We start from the raw sequence: 23835 nt of genomic DNA on the forward strand, positions 1-23835 counted from the left end.
GGAGCTTGTGGGAATGAGAGGGTAATCAGAAAAACAACTGCTACATATGCAAAAGGAAAATAATGCGAAGTGACTTAAATCATCCTTGGATTAAGATGCACCTTACATCTTTGGGATGGACAAGCGGAAGCAACTGTCAAATTTACTTTGTTGAACAAATTGCTGACTGAACTGGAGTGGTATATTCGGAAGTAATTGTGCTAACAACAAACCATTGTTGGTGTTGTTGTTGTGGTCTTCAGTCCAGAGACTGGTTTGATGCAGCTCTCCATGCTACTCTATCCTGTGCAAGCTTCTTCATATCCCAGTACTGACTGCAACCTACATCCTTCTGAATCTGCTTAGAGTATTCATCTCTTGGTCTCCCTCTACGATTTTTACCCTCCACGCTGCCCTCCAATGCTAAATTTGTGATCCCTTGATGCTTCAGAACATGTCCTACTAACCGGTCCCTTCTATTTGTCAAGTTGTGCCACATACTCCTCTTCTCCCCAATTCTGTTCAATACTTCATCATTAGTTATGTGATCTACCCATCTAATCTTCAGTATTCTTCTATAGCACCACATTTCGAAAGCTTCTATTCTCTTCTTGTCCAAACTATTTATCGTCCATGTTTCACTTCCATACATGGCTACACTCCATACAAATACTTTCAGAAACGACTTCCTGACAATTAAATCTATACTCGATGTTAACAAATTTCTCTTCTTCAGAAACGCTTTCCTTGCAATTGCCAGTCTACATTTTATATCTTCTCTACTTCGACCATCATCAGTTATTTTGCTCCCCAAATAGCAAAACTCCTTTACTACTTTAAGTGTCTCATTTCCTAACTAATTCCCTCAGCATCACCCGACTTATTTCGACTACATTCCATTATCCTCGTTTTGCTTTTGTTGATGTACATCTTGTATCCTCCTTTCAAGGCACTGTCCATTCCGTTCAACTACTCTTCCAAGTCCTTTGCTGTCTCTGATAGAATTACAATGTCATCGGCGAACCTCAAAGTTTTTATTTCTTCTCCATGGGCTTTAATACCTACTCCGAATTTTTCTTTTGTTTCCTTTACTGCTTGCTCAATATACGGATTAAATAACATCGGGGACAGACCCTGTCTCACTCCCTTCCCAACCACCGCTTCCCTTTCATGCCCCTCGACTCTTATAACTGCCATCTGGTTTCTGTACAAATTGTAAATAGCCTTTCGCTCCCTGTATTTTACCCCTGACACCTTTAGAATTTGAAAGAGAGTATTCCAGTCAACATTGTCAAAAGCTTTCTCTAAGTCTACAAATGCTAGAAACGTAGGTTTGCCTTTCCTTAATCTTTCTTCTAAGATAAGTCGTAAGGTCAGTATTGCCTCACGTGTTCCAATATTTCTACGGAATCCAAACTGATCTTCCCCGAGGTCGGCTTCTACCACTTTTTCTATTCGTCTGTAAAGAATTCACGTTAGTATTTTGCAGCTGTGACTTATTAAACTGATAGTTCGGTAATTTTCACATCTGTCAACACCTGCTTTCTTTGGGATTGGAATTATTATATTGTTCTTGAAGTCTGATGGTATATCGCCTGTCTCATACATCTTGCTCACCAGATGGTAGAGTTTTGTCAGGACTGGCTCTCCCAAGGCTGTGAGTAGTTCTAATGGAATGTTGTCTACTCCCGGGGCCTTGTTTCGACTCAGGTGTTTCAGTGCTCTGTCAAACTCTTCACGCAGTATCAAATCTACCATTTCATCTTCATCTACTTCCTCTTCCACTTCCATAATATTGTCCTCAAGTACATCGCCCTTGTATAGACCCTCTATATACTCCTTCCACTTTTCTGCTTTCCCTTCTTTGCTTAGAACTGGGTTTCCATCTGAGCTCTTGATATTCATACAAGTGGCTCTCTTTTCTCCAAAGGTCTCTTTTATTTTCCCTTAGGCAGTATCTATCTTACCCCTAGTGAGATAAGCCTCTACATCCTTACATTTGTCCTGTAGCCATCCCTGCTTAGCCATTTTGCACTCCCTGTCGATCTCATTTTTGAGACGTTTGTATTCCTTTTTGCCTGCTTCGTTTACTGCATTTTTATATTTTCTCCTTTCATCAATTAAATTCAATATTTCTTCTGTTACCCAAGGAGTTCTACTAGCCCTCGTCTTTTTACCTACTTGATCCTCTGCTGCCTTCACTACTTCATCCCCTCATCTTCTTCTACTGTACTTCTTTCCCCCTGCCTGTCAATTGTTCCCTTATACTCTCCCTGAAACTCTTTCAGTTTATCCAGGTCCCATCTTCTTAAATTCCCACCTTTTTGCAGTTTCTTCAGTTTTAATCTACAGTTCATAAGCAGTAGATTGTGGTCAGAGTCCACATGTGCCCCTGGAAATGTCTTACAATTTAAAACCTGGTTCCTAAATCTCTGTCTTACCATTATATAATCTATCTGATACCTTCTAGTATCTCCAGGATTCTTCCATGTATACAACCTTCTTTCACGATTCTTGAACCAAGTGTTAGCTATGATTAAGTTATGCTCTGTGCAAAACTCTACCAGGCGGCTTCGTCTATCATTTCTTTCCCCCAATCCATATTCACCTACTATGTTTCCTTCTCTCCCTTTTCCTACTCTCGAATTCCAGTCACCCATGACTATTAAATTTTCGTCTCCCTTCACTACCTGAATAATTTCTTTTATCTCATCATACATTTCTTCAATTTCTTCGTCATCTGCAGAGCTAGTTGGCATATAAACTTGTACTACTGTAATAGGCATGGGCTTCGTGTCTATCTTGGGCACAATAATGCGTTCACTATGCTGTTTGTCGTAGCTTACCCGCACTCCTATATTTTTATTCATTATTAAACCTACTCCTGCATTACCCGTATTTGATTTAGTGTTTATAACCCTGTATTCACCCGACCAAAAGTCTTGTTCCTCCTGCCACCGAACTTCACTAATTCCCACTACATCTAACTTTAACCTATCCATTTCCCTTTTTAAATTTTCTAATCTACCTGCCTGGTTAAGGGATCTGACATTCCACGCGCCGATCCGTAGAGTGCCAGTTTTCTTTTTCCTGATAACGTCGTCCTCTTGAGTAGTCCCCGCCCGGAGATCCGAATGAGGGACTATTTTACCTCCGGAATATTTTACCCAAGAGGACGCCATCATCATTTATCCACACAGTAAAGCTGCATGCCCTCGGGAAAAATTACGGCCGTAGTTTCCCCTTGCTTTCAGCCATTCGCAGTACCAGCACAGCAAGGCTGCTTTGGTTAATGTTGCAAGGCCAGGTCAGTCAATCATCCAGACTGTTGCCCGTGCAACTACTGAAAAGGCTGCTGCCCCTCTTCAGGAAGCACACGTTTGTCTGGTCTCTCGACAGATACCCCTCCGTTGCGGTTGCACCTACGGTACGACCATCTGTATCGCTGAGGCATGCAAGCCTCCCCACCAACGGCAAGGTCCATGGTTCATGGGGAAGGCTTAAATTAATAATTTCTGTAAAATCGTTTGAGAAAGACTGCAGTATGCATGACTCAGTTTTGTTAGCATAGCAGGTTGGCAACTGGTGTGCCGAAAATGGGCAACAAATGTCACGTTCATTCCAGCTAACTGGCAGCCACGACATGGCGCTGCCATCGGGCTGCTATTGTATATTGCCTCATTAGATAACAAGGGGAATTTTGTGCACTGGTTCAAGCCAACTCGCACTGGGCCCCCCGTATAGAGAGTCCGCTTTTTTTTTTGGGTGCACTCTCAAGAGGCCAGCCTATTTAGCTTTTTCTGCTTCTGCACTTTTCTTGTTATACTGATTATGTACAATAAAACTGCTCAAAAATGGCTTGGAAGGGTCCACTAAGTCAGGAAGAAATTAAAAAACTGTTATTAGGAAGTGACACAGACAGTTCAGATGTGGATCCGAAATTTGTTCCTGAGAGTGAACAAACCACAGAAAATGAAGTGGGTAACACTGCATGCCAGCACAGATGGGCCTGCTCCACGCTAATGATTCCTACTGTCATCAAGGAATGTTGAACGGATGATGATCTCTTTAGATCATCGAAACCGGCCATTTAAAATGAAAACTGACTTCTTATACACGACCACCACTGTGCTTACTAAATAAACCAATGTCAAGGCCTGAAAACTGTCCATTGATGATGATTTGCTCGATTTGATAGCAGAGAGCACAAATACTTACATAGATCCCATAAAACTTCTTTATAAAAGTTACCCAAATACTTCAAGAAACTTGAAAATAAAAAATAAGAGTTAAATGCATTACTGGGGATTTTGTAATTTCTGACGTTTTTCATGGAGGCAAAACGGATATCAAAGAAATGCTTGTGGTACAGTGACAGAAATCTTCCCCCAAAGAATAACATTGCGAAGAAGTTCGTTTTGTTTTGAGATGTTTGGATTAGATAATAGTTACACAAGACATGAAAGGAAAAAATGTGGTAGATTGGTGCCTGTATGTGATGTGGAAGTTATGGATGGATTCGCAGAAAAAGTGTAGAGGAGTGAATACATCAAAATGGATGAGATGTTACTACCTTTTCAGGGGCTGTTTTCTTTCAGAGTGTACATTCTTTCAAAACCTTGAAAGTGTGCATTCAAAATACTTATCTTGGCACATGCAGAAACTTACTATGTAAAATATTTGGGAGTATATGAGTGACAATAACTTGCAGGTATATTTCCAAGTGAGCTATACAGTTGATGAGATTGTGCTCAGGTTTGTAGAGCCAGTGAAGGAACCAGGAAGGGATGTTACCCTTGACAGTTGGTTCACAAGCTACAATCTTGCTAGAAAACTATAGATCTACATAGACTGAAAGCTTGCATTTATGGGAACATTCTCCAAAAATCAAAGAGGAATTCCTTCTGAATCCTTTCCTAACAAAAATACAGAAAAGCATTCGTTTATTTTCGGATTTAGCAAAACTTTTACATTGATGTCACATGCACCAAAGAAAAATAAATATGTAATCTTGCTGTCAACTAGGTTTGGAATTAATAAAGCCAGCATTGCATAGAGAGCTAACCAGAAGAATCTCCTGAGCAAAATTTCCTAGCTGGCATAGTAGTAGTTGTAGTAGTAGTAGTAGCAGCAGCATTATTCATCTGTAGATCTCTTTTTACAACAATATAGGACATGCCAAAGTATTTACAACTTTAGACCAATATAAAATAAGCTCATTCGTATACACTTACATATGCTGACATCTAGTTAGAGGCAATCATTAGATTTACTACTGGTACACAATACGTTTTTTACGAATAACCTATTAAATGATGTATTGCCACACTGTTCACTCATATCTCACTATCAATCGCTACACACTATACACACATTGTTCATAACACTTCACTCACTACACACACAAACACACACACACTGGTGATCTTTGGGCCATTTTCTGTATCACAGCTTCCCATTTGCTATCCTCAAAAACTGAGTCACAATACCTCTATAATGAGTGAGACGTTGAGCTCAGAAAGAGAAGAGGTGTTAGTATTGTGCAATGTATAGCTTGGGGATAAGTTTCTCTAGAAAAGGAAAAAAGGAAAGAAAACAACATAGTGTGAAAGTGTTATGTGGAATGCTGGATGTTTTATAATCATTATTATTATTTATTTGTATAACTTTTTTTACCAGACCCCTACTCTATTTCATCTAAGTAAACCTTCAATGTATAAAATGTATTGCATAACAGGTACTTTTTGGCTGCCTTTTTAAATAAGATCATTTTTGTAATTTCTTTAATCTCTTTTGGTAGTTTATTGTGCAGTTTTATCGTTTGTAGAAAATGCTGTTTTGAGTTTTATGCTTATTTTTCTTGGCAAATGTAAGTTTAATCTAGCTCTTATTCCATGATCATGGACAGTACTGCTTGTGCAGTAGTTACCTATGCTATTTTTGATGTGTACAACTGACTGGTAGATGTATTCACATAGAGCAGTTACAATCCCTGGTGTTTTTAACAGATCTTTACAATTAGCTCGACTACCATTTTTGGTTATGATTCTTATGGCTCTTTTTTGGAGTTTGAAAATTGAATTCGTATTTTGTGCATTTGTTTCCCAAAAAAGAAAGCCATAGCTAAGAATTGAGTATCCATATGAATAGTATGCAAATAAAAGACACTGCATGTCACACTGGCGATAGGATTCTAAGGGGATAACATGCTGATGACATTCTGTTTGCAAATACCTTTGTGTGTTCACACCACTTCAACTGATAATCAACATTCATTCCTAGAAATTTTGCTTTTGTTTCACAGTCTATAGAGGTACTATCTACATTTAAATTAAGATTGTCATTTTCCCTCTTCAATCTGAAATCATGGCATTAGTTTTTTTTATGTTCAATGTCACTTTATTGCTTATTGGCCGGTCGTAAACTTCCTAGAGGGCTTCATTTGCTTTCTCTGCTAGGAGTTCTTTTGTTTTCTCAGTGATTATAATATTGCTGTCATCAGCGAAGATAATTTTTTCACCATGAGTAACAGTACTGGGGAAGCCATTGACGTACATCAGGAATAGTATTGGTGCTAATATGCTACCTTGCGGAACCCCTATATAAATGTATAATGGTTCTGATAAGTGGTTTATTAAATGTTTAGATCTATTTGAAGTATGTGTTATCTCTACTCTTTGTACCCTATCTGTTAGGTATGATAGAAACCAGTCATTGGCTACCCCTTGTGAGGTAACGAGCGAGTTGCGGGGCCGTGGAAATATTCTAGGTTCAGAATTGGCGGTCACTGCTCGGGCCACGCGGCAGGGCCGAGCTCGTTAGCATCCGCGTGGTGCCTCACAACGGCCGGAGCGCATGGTCCATCGAGCACGTGGCTGGGAATTCCTCGGTGCTGTGCCCTGGGAGGGCCAAAGATGGCGGACTTTGTGAAACCTTAATGGCAGACATTTCACAGTTTGTATAGAAATTAATAGTAGTGAGATGAATCATGATATCTCAAAAAGAAACATGTACATTACTGTTATTTGCACGCCGATTCTGATGGTGCAATCAGATTTTCAATATCTTTATTAGTTTAAAGTTTAGTATCTGACAGTAAATTATTCAAGTAACACTCAGCAACGAATGTCCAAAATATAAACACTTCATCCTATTTTGTCGATCGACATGGTTTTAGAAAGCTATTAGTGTAGACCTAAATTGGTGTGAATTATAGGCGTCTAACTTGAATAGTACATGAGTTACTGGAGGTCGAAGTGGCCGATTACTATCGATCGCGTCAGGACAGAAGTACTCCACAGTTACACGAAGAAACGGCAGCAGCGTGCTTATAAATATATTTATTCATTTATGTCTTTGTTTATATCTGATATATACTATTCATGAAGAAAATGGTTAAATATTTACTGTGTTTTAGAAATCTCAGACCCATTAGCCTACTGGCCTACCTTTTGTTCTGGTCCTTTGACATATGTTTATTTAATTTGTTTACCTATCTAATAATATGTGTTAGACCGTGTTTATGGTCCAACCGTAGAAATATTTATTTAATTTCAAGTTATTTAAATGTAAATCCATTATTTCGAATGTGTTTCAATATGTTTGTGCGTGTGCGTTGGCTTCAAGACATGATGCGAACGCTCTAGCCAATCACAGCGCTCGTGAATGGGGAGACTGGATTGAAGGTAGTTCTGGAGAGTGCGGCGCCAGGGACGGTCGCACAAGACGGGGGAGTGTTGGACGCGACGAACCGACGGACGCACAGTCGCAGATCAGACTTGGAAAGAGTGGAGCGGTTTGCACGTGGTCGCGGCAGATAGAAATACTTTGGAGTGCTGACTTGTGCACTTGTGAGATTTCCGTGGCTTCTACAGTGAAGACGTAGTGTGTGTTTAGATGTGAATATCTCGCGAGCTGTGTTGTTGCTCATAACTAATTACGTGCTGTAGGAATCTATTGTTTCCCTGTTATTCAACTTATATTTTATTTAACTGCTGGACCATCGACACCAATAAGTGTTTTGCAGAAATATACCGCATTCTCAAAAGTACTTCTACTATCTTACTCATCATTTGAAGTAATTAAGATACTACCTGCAGATTTTATTTAATTGCAATCTTTCATTTGTAAATTTATATATTACATTCATAATTCGCAATTGCTGAGTAATAGAAACCTTCGACCATTCGATTCACGTGCGTATTCTTATCATATACTGTAGACTCAGCTGTAATTGACCTGTAATGCGGGAACTACATATCCCAGCCGCTAGACAACGAAACCAGCCGAAACCTTTAATACCGCAACTCTGAGTCGGAGCATATGTAGTTGAGGGCCACCTCATTTCATTTCATTATTGTTTGAAAGCCCGCACTCTCTTATTCCTAATACTTCTAATTTATTTAATAGAATCTTGTGGTCAACTGTACCACAGGTCTCAGAAATATCCAAAAATATGCCTGTGATACATTCATCTTTGTCAAGAGCATCAAGTACAACCTTTGTCAATTCTACTATGGCGGACTCCGTATTTTTTTCCACTTCAGAAACTAAACTGTGATTAGCTTTAAAGTTTGTATTTATTCAGGTAATTCATTAATCCGGCCTTCATAATTGCTTCTATTATTTTTGAGAATGGTGACAGCCGGGAAATGGGTAGGTAATTTTCTATGTCATCTGCATTACGTTTCTTAAGCAAAGGTAGACTTCTTGCCTTTTGTAACTGCTCTGGAAATGTCCCTGATGTGAAGGATTCATTTATTATATTTGTTAAGCGACATTGTATCATCTCTATGCATCGTTTCAGTACACGCATTGGTACTACATCTAAGCCTACTGAGCTTTCTATTTTTTAGTTTTTGAACAGTTTGATTGGCTTCATTCTCTGTGATTGGTAAGGAACATCATTGTATATAGTGCAACATTATTTAAGGGTATTATATATGTTTTGGGGGATTTTTGCGGTAGCTTCTCTGCAATACTTAAAAATGCTCATTTACATAGTTTGCTAAGTGTTGTGGATCATTTATTACCTTATCCCCCTCCCTTACCAGTATGTTATTCTGCTTTTCTTTGCCTCTCCCCAATTTCTTTTTTATAACATCCCAGACTGCTTTGCGTTTATGCTCTGCTTTATATACTATTTAGTCATTAAATGACTTTTTTGCAGCAGTCAGCACCTTCCTATAGATGTTTTTGTATCTATGACAGAAATTTAAGAATTCTGGTTCATTGTGACTCTTTTTCATGCAACTGAGGTATTTAAGTGTTTGGGAGGACTTTTTAATACCTGCTGTTTTCCATCTGTTTTTGTGAGATGTTGATACAGAATTGCATACTTTTGGAAATGCCTTTTCAAAGTTCAATTTAAATAACGTAGAGAATTTAGAGAATTTCATATTCACATTGATTTCCTTACACACTTCATCCCAGCTTTGTTTTGCAAGTTCCTCTGAAAAATCTTTTATTTTGATTTCTGATAGATGTCGTTTGTAGGCTTGTAGTTTAGGGAATAATTCGATGCCTGATTTTACTGTTGTTATTTGACAGAGATGGTCTGATAGTCTGAGATCTTTTACAGCTACATCATATTTTTCCCTGTCCAGAAGCCAACCTCGGGGAAGATCAGTTTGGATTCCGTAGAAACACTGGAACACGTGAGGCAATACTGACCTTACGACTTATCTTAGAAGAAAGATTAAGGAAAGGCAAACCTACGTTTCTAGCATTTGTAGACTTAGAGAAAGCTTTTGACAATGTTGACTGGAATACTCTCTTTCAAATTCTAAAGGTGGCAGGGGTAAAATACAGGGAGCGAAAGGCTATTTACAATTTGTACAGAAACCAGATGGCAGTTATAAGAGTCGAGGGACATGAAAGGGAAGCAGTGGTTGGTAAGGGAGTAAGACAGGGTTGTAGCCTCTCTCCGATGTTGTTCAATCTGTATATTGAGCAAGCAGTAAAGGAAACAAAAGAAAAATTCGGAGTAGGTATTAAAATTCATGGAGAAGAAATAAAAACTTTGAGGTTCGCCGATGACATTCTAATTCTGTCAGAGACAGCAAAGGACTTGCAAGAGCAGTTGAATGGAATGGACAGTGTCTTGAAAGGAGGATATAAGATGAACATCAACAAAAGCAAAACAAGGATAATGGAATGTAGTCTAATTAAGTCGGGTGATGCTGAGGGAATTAGATTAGGAAATGAGGCACTTAAAGTAGTAAAGAAGTTTTGCTATTTGGGGAACAAAATAACTGATGATGGTCGAAATAGAGAGGATATAAAATGTAGGCTGGCAATGGCAAGGAAAGCGTTTCTGAAGAAGAGAAATTTGTTAACATCCAGTATTGATTTAAGTGTCAAGAAGTCATTTCTGAAAGTATTCGTATGGAGTGTAGCCATGTATGGAAGTGAAACATGGACGATAAATAGTTTGGACAAGAAGAGAATAGAAGCTTTCGAAATGTGGTGCTACAGAAGAATGCTGAAGATTAGATGGGTAGATCACATAACTAATGAGGAAGTATTGAATAGGATTGGGGAGAAGAGAAGTTTGTGGCACAACCTGACCAGAAGAAGGGATCGGTTGGTAGGACATGTTCTGAGGCATCAAGGGATCACCAATTTAGTATTGGAGGGCAGCGTGGAGGGTAAAAATCGTAGAGGGAGACCAAGAGACGAATACACTAAGCAGATTCAGAAGGATGTAGGTTGCAGTAGGTACTGGGAGATGAAAAAGCTTGCACAGGATAGAGTAGCATGGAGAGCTGCATCAAACCAGTCTCAGGACTGAAGACCACAACAACAACATATTTGTGGCCATATGGTCAATTACTGAAGCAGTCATTGTAGTAACCCTTGTTGCACTATTGACCAATAGGGACATAACAAAACCTTGGAGGATATTTATGATGGTGTTGCTGGAGTCATTTATGATGTGTCTCACGCATATTTTTGGATATTTCTAAGGCCCGTGATACAGTTGACCACAAGATGCTATTAAATAAATTAGAAGCATTAGGAGTAAGAGGCGTAGCTAATGACTGGTTTCGATCATACCTAGCAGATAGGGTAAAAAGACTAGAGATAACACATACTTCAAATAGATCTAAACATTTAGTGATACACTTATCAGAACCATTATACTTTTATGTAGTGGTTCCACAAGATAGCATATTAGGACCAATACTCCTGATATACATCAATGACTTTCCCAGTATTGTTACTCATGGTGAAAAAATTCTCTTCACTGATGACAGCAATATTATAGTCACTGAGAAAACAAGAGAACTCCTAGCAGAGAAAGCAAATTAAACCCTCTAGGAAGTTTACGACTGGCCAATAAGCAAAAAAATGACATTGAACATAAAGAAAACTAAAGCCATGATTTCAGACTGAAGAGGGAAAATGACAATCTTAATTTAGATGTACATAGTACGTTTATAGACTGTGTAACAAATGCAAAATTTCTAGGAATGAATGTTGATTCTTAGTTGAAATGATGTGAACACAAAAAAGGTACTTGCAAACAGAATGTCATCAGCATGTTATCCACTTAGAATCCTATCGCCAGTGTGACATGCAGTGTCTTTTAGTTACATATTATTCATATGGACACTCAATTCTTAGTTATGGCATTCTTTTTTGGGAAACAAATGCACAAAATGTGAACTCAGTTTTGAAACTCCCTAAAAGAGTCATAAGAATGATAACCAAAAATGGTAGCGAGCTCATTGTAAAGATCTGTTCAAAATGCTAGGGATTTTAACTGCTCCATGTGAATGCATTTACCAGTCAGTTGCACATATCAAAAATAGCATTGGTAATAACTGCACAACCAGTCCTGTCCATGACCATGGAACAAGAGCTAGACTAACCTTACATTTGCCAAGAAAAATAAGCATAAAACTCAAAACAGCATTTTCTACAAACGAATAAAACTGTACAATAAATTTCCAAAAGAGATAAAAGAAATTGCAAAAATGCTCTTATTTAAAAAGGCAGCTAAAACGTACCTGTTATACAATACATTTTATACTTTGAAGGATTACTTAGATAAAACAGAGTAGGGGTATGGTAAAAAAAGTTAAACAAATAAATAATAATAATGATTATAAAATTCCAACATTCCACATAACACTTTCACCCTATGTTGTTTTCCTTCCTTTTCCTTTTCTAGAGAAACTTACCCCCAAGCTATACATTGCACGATACTAACACCCCTTCCTCTTTCTGAGCTCAATGTCTCACTCATTATACAGGTATGGTGACTCAGTTTTTGAGGATAGCAAATGGGAAGTTGTGATACAGAAAAAGGCCCAAAGATCACCAGTGTGTGCGTATGGTTGTGTGTGTAGTGAGTGAAGTGTTATGAAACAATGTGTGTATAGTGTGTAGTGACTGATAGAGACATTTGAGTGAAGAGTGTGGCAATACATTATTAATAGGTTATTTGTAAAAAAAAGTATTGTATACCAGGAGTAAATCTAATGATTGTCTCTATCTAGAAGTCTGTAAATGTATGTGTATACAAATTAGCTCATTTTAATTTGGTCTCAACTTGTATGTACTTTGCCATGCCCTATATCCTTGTAAAAAGAGGACTACAGATGAATAAAGTTACTACTATTACTACTACTAATTTTGGGGAATAAATTTGGACAATATGTTTAAGGAAATGCTTAAATGGGCAGTATGTATCGAGTACACTATGCCTCCATAAATATTCATCTAAATAGTCCTGTAGTGTCAAAATGTGTCGTTTCCTCCTTCCTGCAACAGATTTCATGGCTGACCAATAACCTTCTATACTACTGGTACAAGCTTAATTTGAGGAAGATCTGAATTCAGTTTTATGGTTGACGACAAGATACTGAAAACCCCTATTCCCCAAATCCCTATATGAAGAAAAAAACATCGGAAATAACTACAGGACCCTCGACAACATCATCATCAATTAATTTCACCAACACTTTTTTCATTCGAACAGGAAGTACTTTAAAAGCTACGTTATCACATTCTGGACCTGAAATTACACCCCCCCCCCAAACCCATAATCCCACCGCAGACTTCTCCCTGTTGTACTTGGTTTTGCCAAAGTGAGACTCATCGATTTCGACTACAGCACCCTCCCCCAAAGGCCCCATATACTTTATATATTCCCCACAAACGTCCCTACAAAACTAATACCACTCTGAAACGGTATGCTGACTTACAAGACATTCATGCACACACAACCACACAAGATATTTCAAATGTCAACAGTATGTAACTTTTATTATATCCCACATCGCCAGCTTCGATTTCTCAAACCATGTTCCTCGTCTAATTGAGCGTCACAGTCGATCCTTGCTACACCTCTGTATGAATAAATCGTGAATGCGACGAGCAGACACACTTATCAGGCGCGTATATTCGCTGCACTCACGACATCGAACGTAATCATCAAAAAGACCACACATTTGCAAAAATCGAATGGTTGCCGTCATGCCTACGTCAAAAGCCTGCTTTAAGTCTTCCATATTTATGGGGACAGATAATACAAACCTACAAACGAAAAACAAAAAGTAAAAATTCTTCTAAACGAGAAACTATTCTTTCAAATTATCTCAGACTCACTAAGAATGAAATTAAGTAGCGAAGGAATTGGAAAGTACCAATTATTTAAATGAATGTATACGAAATAAATTTCACGCAATGTCTAGCGCTGTTTTTGAACACATTCATTTATTTCAATTTTGCAGTGATGGCGCTTATCCACAGCAGATAACCGATTTATTATCTATGGCTCGAAAATAAAAACAATGTCTATGAGTAAACTATGACGTCATTGGTCAAAGCCGACGGATTCTATCCCGTTCTTCAGCGGACCCTCACTCCCTTTAATTTGATGGAACAGTTATCATGCGATTTATTCAGGGTGCATTGGTGTATATTTACTTTACCTTACGTAATTTAGGGAATTATGAGGTTTTATGGGCCAAGTTGTGGCGTAAAAATGGAAGATTAATTATTACTTATAGATAGATTTAAAATTTATGGTATCTCTTTTATTATTTTACAGAGATATGTCTTCCTTGAAATGAAATTTTGCAATTTTAGAGGCCACTGTTAATTTGCGCTTTAGATTCCGTTGTGCAGGCTTAAGACTCTGGTGTATTTCTTGGTGGCTAAAAGGTTATTCTAAATACCATCAATTATAGAGGTAAGGCTTATGCATCTTCCAAGACACGCACACCATTAACGGCCCTTTATCGGATCGTATTGGTACTTTTAAAGTATGTTTTCTGTACTTTAATTTGTTCACTTCGTTTTGTCTGGTTCGAGGTAGCTTTGTTCACTGAGATATGGGACTAGTGCAGCAGGGGATACAACCCGTCGGCTTTGAACAATGACGTCACAAGTCGCCAGAGATCATGTATTACAGAGATGAAAGAGCTGAGGAGAATGTTGAGAAACAAAGGAATGCGAGAGAGATAAACATTGATCTTGTCAAAAGCATAAGTGTTTTTTGACTTTAAAAGAAAAATCTCACGAGATAGAATAAACTGATCCTACTTTATTAAGCAGCTCCCTTCAGTACCTAATAAGTGTTTTTTGGCTTTTTTATAAAAAAAAAATTTCACGAGATAGAATAAACTGATCCTACTTTATTAAGCAATATCTTGTGAAAAGCCGAGAAGCGATTCTTCTTAGTGTTCTAGCTCCCTTCAGTACGTAATAAGAGTTTTTCGGCTTTTTTTAAAAAAAAAAATCTCACGAGATAGAATAAACTGATCCTACTTTATTAAGCAATATCTTGTCAAAAGCCGAGAAGCGATTCTTCTTAGTGTTCTCGCTCCCTTCAGTACGTAATAAGAGTTTTTCGGCTTTTTTTTTAAAAAAAAAAATCTCACGAGATAGAATAAACTGATCCTACTTTATTAAGCAATATCTTGTCAAAAGCCGAGAAGCGATTCTTCTTAGTGTTCTAGCTCCCTTCAGTACGTAATAAGAGTTTTTTGGCTTTTTTAAAAAAAAATCTCACGAGATAGACTAAACTGATCCTACTTCATTAAGCAATCAGTCAAGAAACGAAACTGAAACATAACAGCAAAAGCTAAACGAAAATAAGACACTACAAATTTTCTACAACAAAAAATTAATAATCCACATTACCTTAATATCATTACGAAAAATATTAAGTACCGGCCGAATAAAAAACAAATAATTAAGTTAATTAAGTCACACGTTTAATGATGCACCCAATATCAAGCGATCGCTTTTAGATTTACATTCAATTATTTTAATGATAGTGCTTATTAGAACACAGAACTGCTTTATTATCTATTCCTCGAAGTGAAGACATTACGATCTATGACTAAGGAATGACGTCATTGTTCAAAGCCGACGGGTTGTATCCCCTGCTGCACTAGACCCGGCTTATGCATCTTCCAAGACACGCACACCATTAACGGCCCTTTATCGGATCGTATTGGTACTTTTAAAGTATGTTTTCTGTACTTTAATTTGTTCACTTCGTTTTGTCTGGTTCGAGGTAGCTTTGTTCACTGAGATATATTGACGAAGGGTGTAATTTTTTCTTGTTTTAATTCCTTGTCTGACTGAATAATTTTCTGGCTTCTTAGCATTAGCTACTAAACGTATCTTTTGGAGAGTAACATTACAAGAGGCCTGAGTTATCTTGGCTTAATTTATTTGCGCTTAGGCTATGGTATTTTTGTCGACGGCTTTTGCTAATTGTGTTCCTGAAGTTCGGGTCCTCGCATGATTGTAGCGTGTTTGCCGCGAGCGGGAATCCCGTTGGTGTGACACCGTTTCAGATATGGGCTGGTATCTGGGGCGGCGCTCTGGCCCGTAGTGCGCAAGTTTGTTTATGTCGGCTATCTGCAGATTGAGTTTTATTAGCTTTTCTCTTTCACACCTAAAGGTTATTGCTTAAACACCTGCCTATGTGTGTAGACGTCATGTATTCAGGTTGTTGTGAGCTTTAAACCCAGTCAGTTATACTTATTGCACTCTGCTAGTGAGCCTTAGTGTATAACCGAGCGATGAGGCGCAGTGGTTAGCACACTGCACTCGTATTCGGGACGACCAGGTTCAAACCTTCTTCCGGCCATCCTGATTTGGGTTTTACGTGATTTCCCTAAATCGCTTGAGGCAAATGCTGAGGTGGTTACTTTGAAAGGGCACGGCCGGCTTCCTTCCCCATCCTTCCCTTATCCGATGAGACCAATGACCCTGCTGTTTGGTCCCCTCTCCCAGATCAACTAACCAATGTTATTGCGTAAGTTTCCCACGGTTGCGTCATGCCTACAAAATTTTCCCTTAATCTGAAGGCTATTTGTAAAGCCCTGATTTTCTTAATTGATGTTTTAACATAACATCATCGTAAGTCATGTAAATATTGTTTCATCTTGAAAAAAATCTGTTCACATTCAGATTATTTGTTAAGGCTATTTGTGTCTATGTATCTTAATGCCAGGATTATCTCTTGAGGGCTTGGGGAATGTTTTGCAGAATTCTTTCATTTAACTGTCATTAAGTACTGACTTGGCTTAAGGACAGAGACAGTTTGATTTTTTAAAATTTCATTATGGTGCTACTGATTTTAATTATTGGCTAATCTTAAGTGGTGAATTCCAGAGCATTTTTAAATTCGCAAGTTTCGTTCATGCATTTTTGAAGTATTATGTTTATTAAAAATAAATATGAATTTGTAAGTGACAAAGTTCTATTTTCCCCGTCCTGTCCTTTGTTCAGGGATATCAACAATTTTTTTAAACAAATGTCTGGTAAATTTAAATACTAATAAACAGTAAAAGAAGTATTCTGGCACTGCTTTTTAAAATTTATATCTTACTTATTTTGGAACATAAATAAAATGTTGGGGTCTGTCAGACCCAGCCCATCCGTTTGTTTTACTTTTTTGCCTGTCTTTCCCAAGATTCAAGACATTGTTAACAGACAAATGTTTCATAAACTCAACCTTTGGCTAGATATACGAGGTCCACAATCATTATTAAGAAAAGCAATACTGTTCGACGAATAGTCACTCTAGTAACTTATGTATCTAGGTGTGGTTATGGCTGAAAACGTTAGGACAAGAAGCCGTTACCATTGTTTCCGAGGACAGTCTCAGTTTACATAAGAAAAAAGCCAAAACAAGTTTACTTTCGCTACTGGCCTCCTACTCTAGCATATCGAAATGAATCGAGCATAAATTGGCAGAATTCGATTGTATTCTATCTTGGTTTAATGTAGTAATTTACTCATCAGTTTACCTTCCAATCGGAAAGTGGATGCACTCAGCTACTGTATGTGATTTATAAATTATAGAGTGCAGCAGTCAGTCGTCCTTTTTAGATTTTATTATGCAAATCCAGATTTCGTCTAGTAGCTAGCCATTCTCAATGCGTTTTTTTTAATGGATGTAAGTCGCTGTTGTTCGGGCGTGTCACAGTTATGTGAATCTGAACTGTGACTGACGTCCGAACAATGGGACTTACATGCACTGAGAATAAAAAATAGCGCATTGAGAATGGCTAGCTACTAGCCAAAACCTGGATTTGCATAATGAAATCTAAAAAGGACGACTGATTGCTGCACTCTATAATTTATATAGTAATTTACTGCTAATTGATATATGAATAAGTCACGTAATACGTTGGTACAAAGCACAGGCTACATTCTTCTTAATCCGCATTTCCTGCTTTCGTCGTTGTTGTTGTCTTCCGTCCTGAGACTGGTTTGATGCAGCTCTCCATGCTACTCTATCCTGTGCAAGCTTCTTCATCTCCCAGTACTTACTGCAACCTACATCCTTCTGAATCTGCTTAGTGAATTCATCTCTTGGTCTCCCTCCACGCTGCCCTCCAATGCTAAATTTGTGATCCCTTGATGCCTCAGAAAATATCCTACCAACCGGTCCCTCCTTCTTGTCAAGTTGTGCCACAAACTCCTCTTCTCCCCAATTCTGTTCAATACCTCCTCATTAGTTATGTGATCTACGCATCTAATCTTCAGCGTTCTTCTGTAGCAGTACATTTCGAAAGCTTCTATTCTCTTCTTGTCCAAACTATTTATCGTCCATGTTTCACTTCCATACATGGCTACACTCCATACAAATACTTTCAGAAACGATTTCCTGACACTTAAATCAGTACTCGATGTTAACAAATTTCTCTTCTTCAGAAACGCTTTCCTTGCCATTGCCAGTCTACATTTTATATCCTCTCTACTTCGGCCATCATCAGTTATTTTGCTCCCCAAATAGCAAAACTCCTTTACTACTTTAAGTGTCTCGTTTTCCTGATCTAATTCCCTCAGCACCACCCGACTTAATTCGACTACATTCCATTATCCTCGTTTTGCTTTTGTTGATGTCCATCTTGTATCCTCCTTTCAAGACACTGTCCATTCCGTTCAACTGCTCTTCCAAGTCCTTTTCTGTCTGTGACAGAATTACAATGTCATCGGCGAGCCTCAACGTTTTTATTTCTTCTCCATGGACTTTAATACCTACTCCGAATTTTTCTTTTGTTTCCTTTACTGCTTGCTCAATATACAGATTGAATAACATTGGGGACAGGCTACAACCCTGTGTCACTCCCTTCCCAACCACTGCTTCCCTTTCATGCCCCCCCACTCTTATAACTGCCATCTGGTTTCTGTACAAATTGTAAATAGCCTTTCGCTCCCTGTATTTTACCCGTGCCACCTTTAGAATTTCAAAGAGAGTATTTCAGTCAACATTGTCAAAAGCTTTCTCTAAGTCTACAAATGCTAGAAACGTAGGTTTGCCTTTCCTTAATCTTTCTTCTAAGATAAGTCGCAAGGTCAGTATTGCCTCACGTGTTCCAACATTTCTACAGAATCCAAACTGATCTTCCCCAAGGTCGTCTTCTACCAGTTTTTACATTCGTCTGTAAAGAATTCGTGTTAGTATTTTGCATCTGTGACTTATTAAACTGATAGTTCGGTAATTTTCACATCTGTCAACACCTGCTTTCTTTGGGATTGCAATTATTGTATTCTTCCTTATTAAACTGATAGTTCGGTAATTTTTACATCTGTCAACACCTGCTTTCTTTGGGATTGCAATTGTTATATTCTTCTTAAAGTCTGAAGGTATTTCGCCTGTCTCATACATCTTGCTCACCAGATGGTAGAGTTTTGTCAGGACTGGCTCCCCCAAGGCCGTCAGTAGTTCCAATGGAATGTTGTCTACTCCCGGGGGCTTGTTTCGACTCAGGTCTTTCAGTGCTCTATCAAACTCCTCATGCAGTATCGTATCTCCCATTTCATCTTCATCTACATCCTCTTCCATTGCCATAATGTTGTCCTCAAGTACATCGCCCTTGTATAGACCCTCTATATACTCCTACAATCTTTCTGCTTTCCCTTCTTTGCTTAGAACTGGGTTTCCATTTGAGCTCTTGGTATTCATACAAGTGGCTCTCTTTTCTCCAAAGATCTCTTTAATTTTCCTGTAGGCAGTATCTATCTTACCCCTTGTGAGATAAGCCTCTACATCCTTACATTTGTCCTCTAGCCATCCCTGCTTAGCCATTTTGCACTTCCTGACGATCTCATTTTTGAGACGTTTGTATTCCCTTTTGCCTGCTTCATTTAGTGCGTTTTTATATTTTCTCCTTTCATCAATTAAATTCAATATTTCTTCTGTTACCCAAGGATTTCTACTAGCCTTCGCCTTTTTACCTACTTGATCCTCTGCTGCCTTCACTACTTCATCCCTCAGAGCTACCCATTCTTCTTCTACTGTATTTCTTTCCCCCATTCCTGTCAATTGTTCCCTTATGCTCTCCCTGAAACTCTGTACAACCTCTGATTTAGTCAGTTTATCCAGGTCCCATCTCCTTAAATTTCCACCTTTTTGCAGTTTCTTCAGTTTTAATCTACAGTTCATTGCTTTCGTTATTGCCGCTTTTTGTAGCTTTGCTCATCCTGCACTTGACATTTGCTTCTGTGGCCGCATGCACTTTCAAAAATGGCTCTGAGCACTATGGCACTTAACTGCTGTGGTCATCAGTCCCCTAGAACTTAGAACTACTTCAACCTAACTAACCTAAGGACATCACAAACACCCAGTCCCGAGGCAGGATTCGAACCTGCGACCGCAGCGATCGCGCAGTTCCAGACTGTAGCGCCTAGAACCGCTCGGCCACTCCGGCCGGCGCATGCACTTTCTGCGACCACAATAGCACCTTAGCTAAATGGATTGGAAAGCTACATTCTTCTGTAGTTTGTGAGTGATACAATCTCTTCTGTATCTACGCACACACACACACACACACACACACACACACACACACACACACACTGAAAACAACTGCGAAGTGCATGGCAGAGGATACTTCGCATGAATCCACATGTTAGGGTTTCTTCCTGTTATATACGTGTATGGAGCGCGGGAAGAAAGACTGCTTAAATGCCTCTTTGTGTGCTGTATTTAGTCTAATCCTGTCTTCACAACTGTCGCTACAGGAGCAATACATAAGAAGGTCTGATGGGAGGGTGGGATGAAGAGTAAACTGGTCCTTGAAACTGTTTTTCGCGGAATAATTGGCGTCTCTTTCCAAGTGTGTTCCAGTGCCGGTTATTTAACATTTTCGTGACACTTTCCCACGAGTCAAACAACCCTGTACTCCTCTTCTTTGTATAAGTTAAATATCCCTTCATAGTCCCATTTGGCTGGGACCCCACTCACTTGAGAAATATTCTAAGATGTTGTGGTCATAGGATAATAGTTTTCTACGAATTGTGAAGTTCACAAATTTAAATTTCTTAATATTAAAAACAAGTTGTTAGTCTTTGAACAACTTTGAAATTTTATTAAATTATGATGATGTTTTTTGCAGCTTTCACATTGTACCTCTTTATATACAACTGCATCACCTGCATGTAAGTCTGATGTTACTATTAATAATGTCTGCCAAGTCACAAAGACACAACGTGAAGAAAAAGGGTCCCAAAACACTTCCCTGGTGCACACCTGCAGTTACTTCTACTTCTGTTGATGAACCTCAGTCGAAGATAACGTACCGAATCCTTCCTAACAAGTAAGTGTGTCATATTACAACTGTTTTCGTTTTTCTGTTTGAAGCCCAAGTAGAATTTGTCTGAACCGAAAACTACCTGGGTGTGACATTCTACTAGAACTTTGAAGAGTAGCACTCGATGTGCAGATTCGAATTGGGTTTGGTACGCACTACGTTAGTAGAATATTATATTATAGTTCAGATACTGTTACCTTACTGTAATGAAGTGTCTTAACAGGACGATACACTAGTATTCATGCGATCAGGTACGATCTGGAGAATTTTCATTATCTCATCTGGCGAACTCAGTCATTTGACCTCAGCATTTCTGAAACCCTGTGATCTCTTGATTACGGTTGGAAGAGAATTACCTCCTACTTCGTCTTCGGATCAATTGGTAGATAATTGCAGTTTAACCTATTCCAGCATAATACGAACTTTTCTGTACTGTAATAAGTTCCAAGCATTTTATATGCATTGTGATTTTAAGAAATTTCTATCAGTGCCAGCACCCATTTCGTTTGCTGTAATGAAATGCAGAAACTACTGTAATCATTTTAAATTCACATACCGAAATTACCATCTCCCTAAAATACGTGAACCTTACAGACATCTCTTTGTATTGATTTATTGTTGACAGTATTTAGTATGTGATTATACAAAAAAATCTTTTCATAACGTTTCATCTCGTACTGCGGAAGACATTGTCAGAAGTTATTCAGACACATTTTTTAATTCTTTGATGTTAAATGCATCGGAAAAAGAATCTGCATTTCCACTGACGATGTCTTCCACGCAGGACTGTAGCAAAGCAAACGTGTTTGAAAGAGTACTGGTAGCTGGTATTTTGGCAGACTTGAAGCATCGTTTAGTACTGCTACAGACGTTGCGTTATAAGGCTTTTTTCCTTTCCACGAGAGCTTCTTTAAGTGTAGCTGAAAAAATTGGTGAGAGTATTTCAAAAGATAAAGCCAAGCAGTGCATGGAGGAGACAGTTTTGAGAAATCCTAGTCAGATTAATATTCATCTAACAACCCCTTGTGAAATAAGGGAAATCATTGAATCTTTGAAAAATAAATCTTCTGTTGGAGTAGATAACATCTCTACCAAGTTATTAAAACAATGTGGAGCAGTTGCAGCTGATGTTCTCAGTCATATCTGTAATGCATCACTAACTCAAGGTATTTTCCCAGGCAGGTTAAAATATGCCCTTGTCATGCCTCTATACAAAAAAGGGGACACCACAGATGTCAATAATTACTGGCCAGTATCCTTGCGCACAGCATTTTCAAAACTTGTCGGGAAAGTAATGTACTCAAGTAATGGAATACTTATTAACTCACAGTTAGGATTTCAGAATTGCTGCTTCATTGAGACAGCAATATAAAATTTCACTGCCCACATAACAGAGTCTTTAAATAGTATTATATCACCAACAGGAATTTTCTGTGACTTATCCAAAGCATCTGATTGTGTGAACCATGATACTGTTACAGAAATTACAACTATGTGGTATAAATGAAGAGCATATGAGTGGTTTAAGTCATAACTACAGAACAGGAAGCTTCTTTATATAGTTTAAGTGATTTAAGGAAGTTTCCCACTTCATCTAACTGGGGTGAAATTACATTAGGTGTTCCACAGAGTTCGACCATGGGTCCTCTTCTGTTCTTGATATATGTGAATGGCCTCCCTTCTGATCTGAAACAAGAAGCTCAACTGACACTGTTTGCTGATGATACAAGGATCATTATTAATCCAGTAGAAGAAACTCCAGTGGAAAATGACACAAATAATTTATTTGGAAAAGTTATTGGTTGGTTCTCTGTGAATGGGCTTGCTCTGAACTTTGAAAAAACACAATACATCCCACTTTCTACTGCAAGGAGTACAGTTCCTTCGATAAACATAACACATCAACAGAAGCCAGTAGCCAGGGTAGAGCGTATTACGTTTTTGGGTGTACATATATGTGAGAATCTTAAATGGAAAATTCATGGTTTGGATGTCCTAAAGTGACTAGGTTCAGCAATTTTTGCAATCAGAATAATTGCGAATTTTGAGGTTACAGAAATTAGCAAGATAACATACTTTTCATACTTTCACTCTGATGTCATATAGAATAATATTTTGGGATAGCTTAACACTTAGCAAAAAGTATTCACTGCTGAAAGAAAGTGGTTAGAATTATGTGTGGCGCGCATAGTCGCACATCTTGGAGGTATCTCTTTCACAGGTTAGGAATTCTTACAACACTCTCATAGTACATTTACTCAGTAAAGAAATTTGTTCTTAACAAGATGGACCAGTTCAAAAACAAGTGACATTCTTGGAGAAGAAAGAAAGAAAGACTTACACTATCCTTTACACAAAATATCTTTGGCACAGAAAGGGGTAAAATATGCTACTGTAAAACTTTCTGATAAATTACTAGATGAAATAAAATGTGTGATAGGGAGTAGTAACAGTTTTAAAAATAAATTGAAATCATATCTCCTTGACAACTCCTTCTATACCATAGATGAATTCTTGAATAGGAATAAATAAATCTATAGGTATAATATGCGTTTTGTACCATTTAAGGGGATGGTGTAAGTAATAAAAAATTTTAAGCTTTAAAAAAGTCATTTGTGCATTTCTTATGCACTTGACACATTCCACATCATAATGGTTACTGTGAGATTGATCAATGGAACACGTAACTAACTAACTAACTACATAATGAATGTGTGAGTCAGAAAAAGCGCAGTCAACAATTTCAAAATAAAAACATATTCAGTCAACAGTTACTATATTT

The sequence above is a fragment of the Schistocerca piceifrons genome, chromosome 2, assembly GCF_021461385.2.
Source record: "Schistocerca piceifrons isolate TAMUIC-IGC-003096 chromosome 2, iqSchPice1.1, whole genome shotgun sequence".
NCBI classification, from domain to species: domain Eukaryota; kingdom Metazoa; phylum Arthropoda; class Insecta; order Orthoptera; family Acrididae; genus Schistocerca; species Schistocerca piceifrons.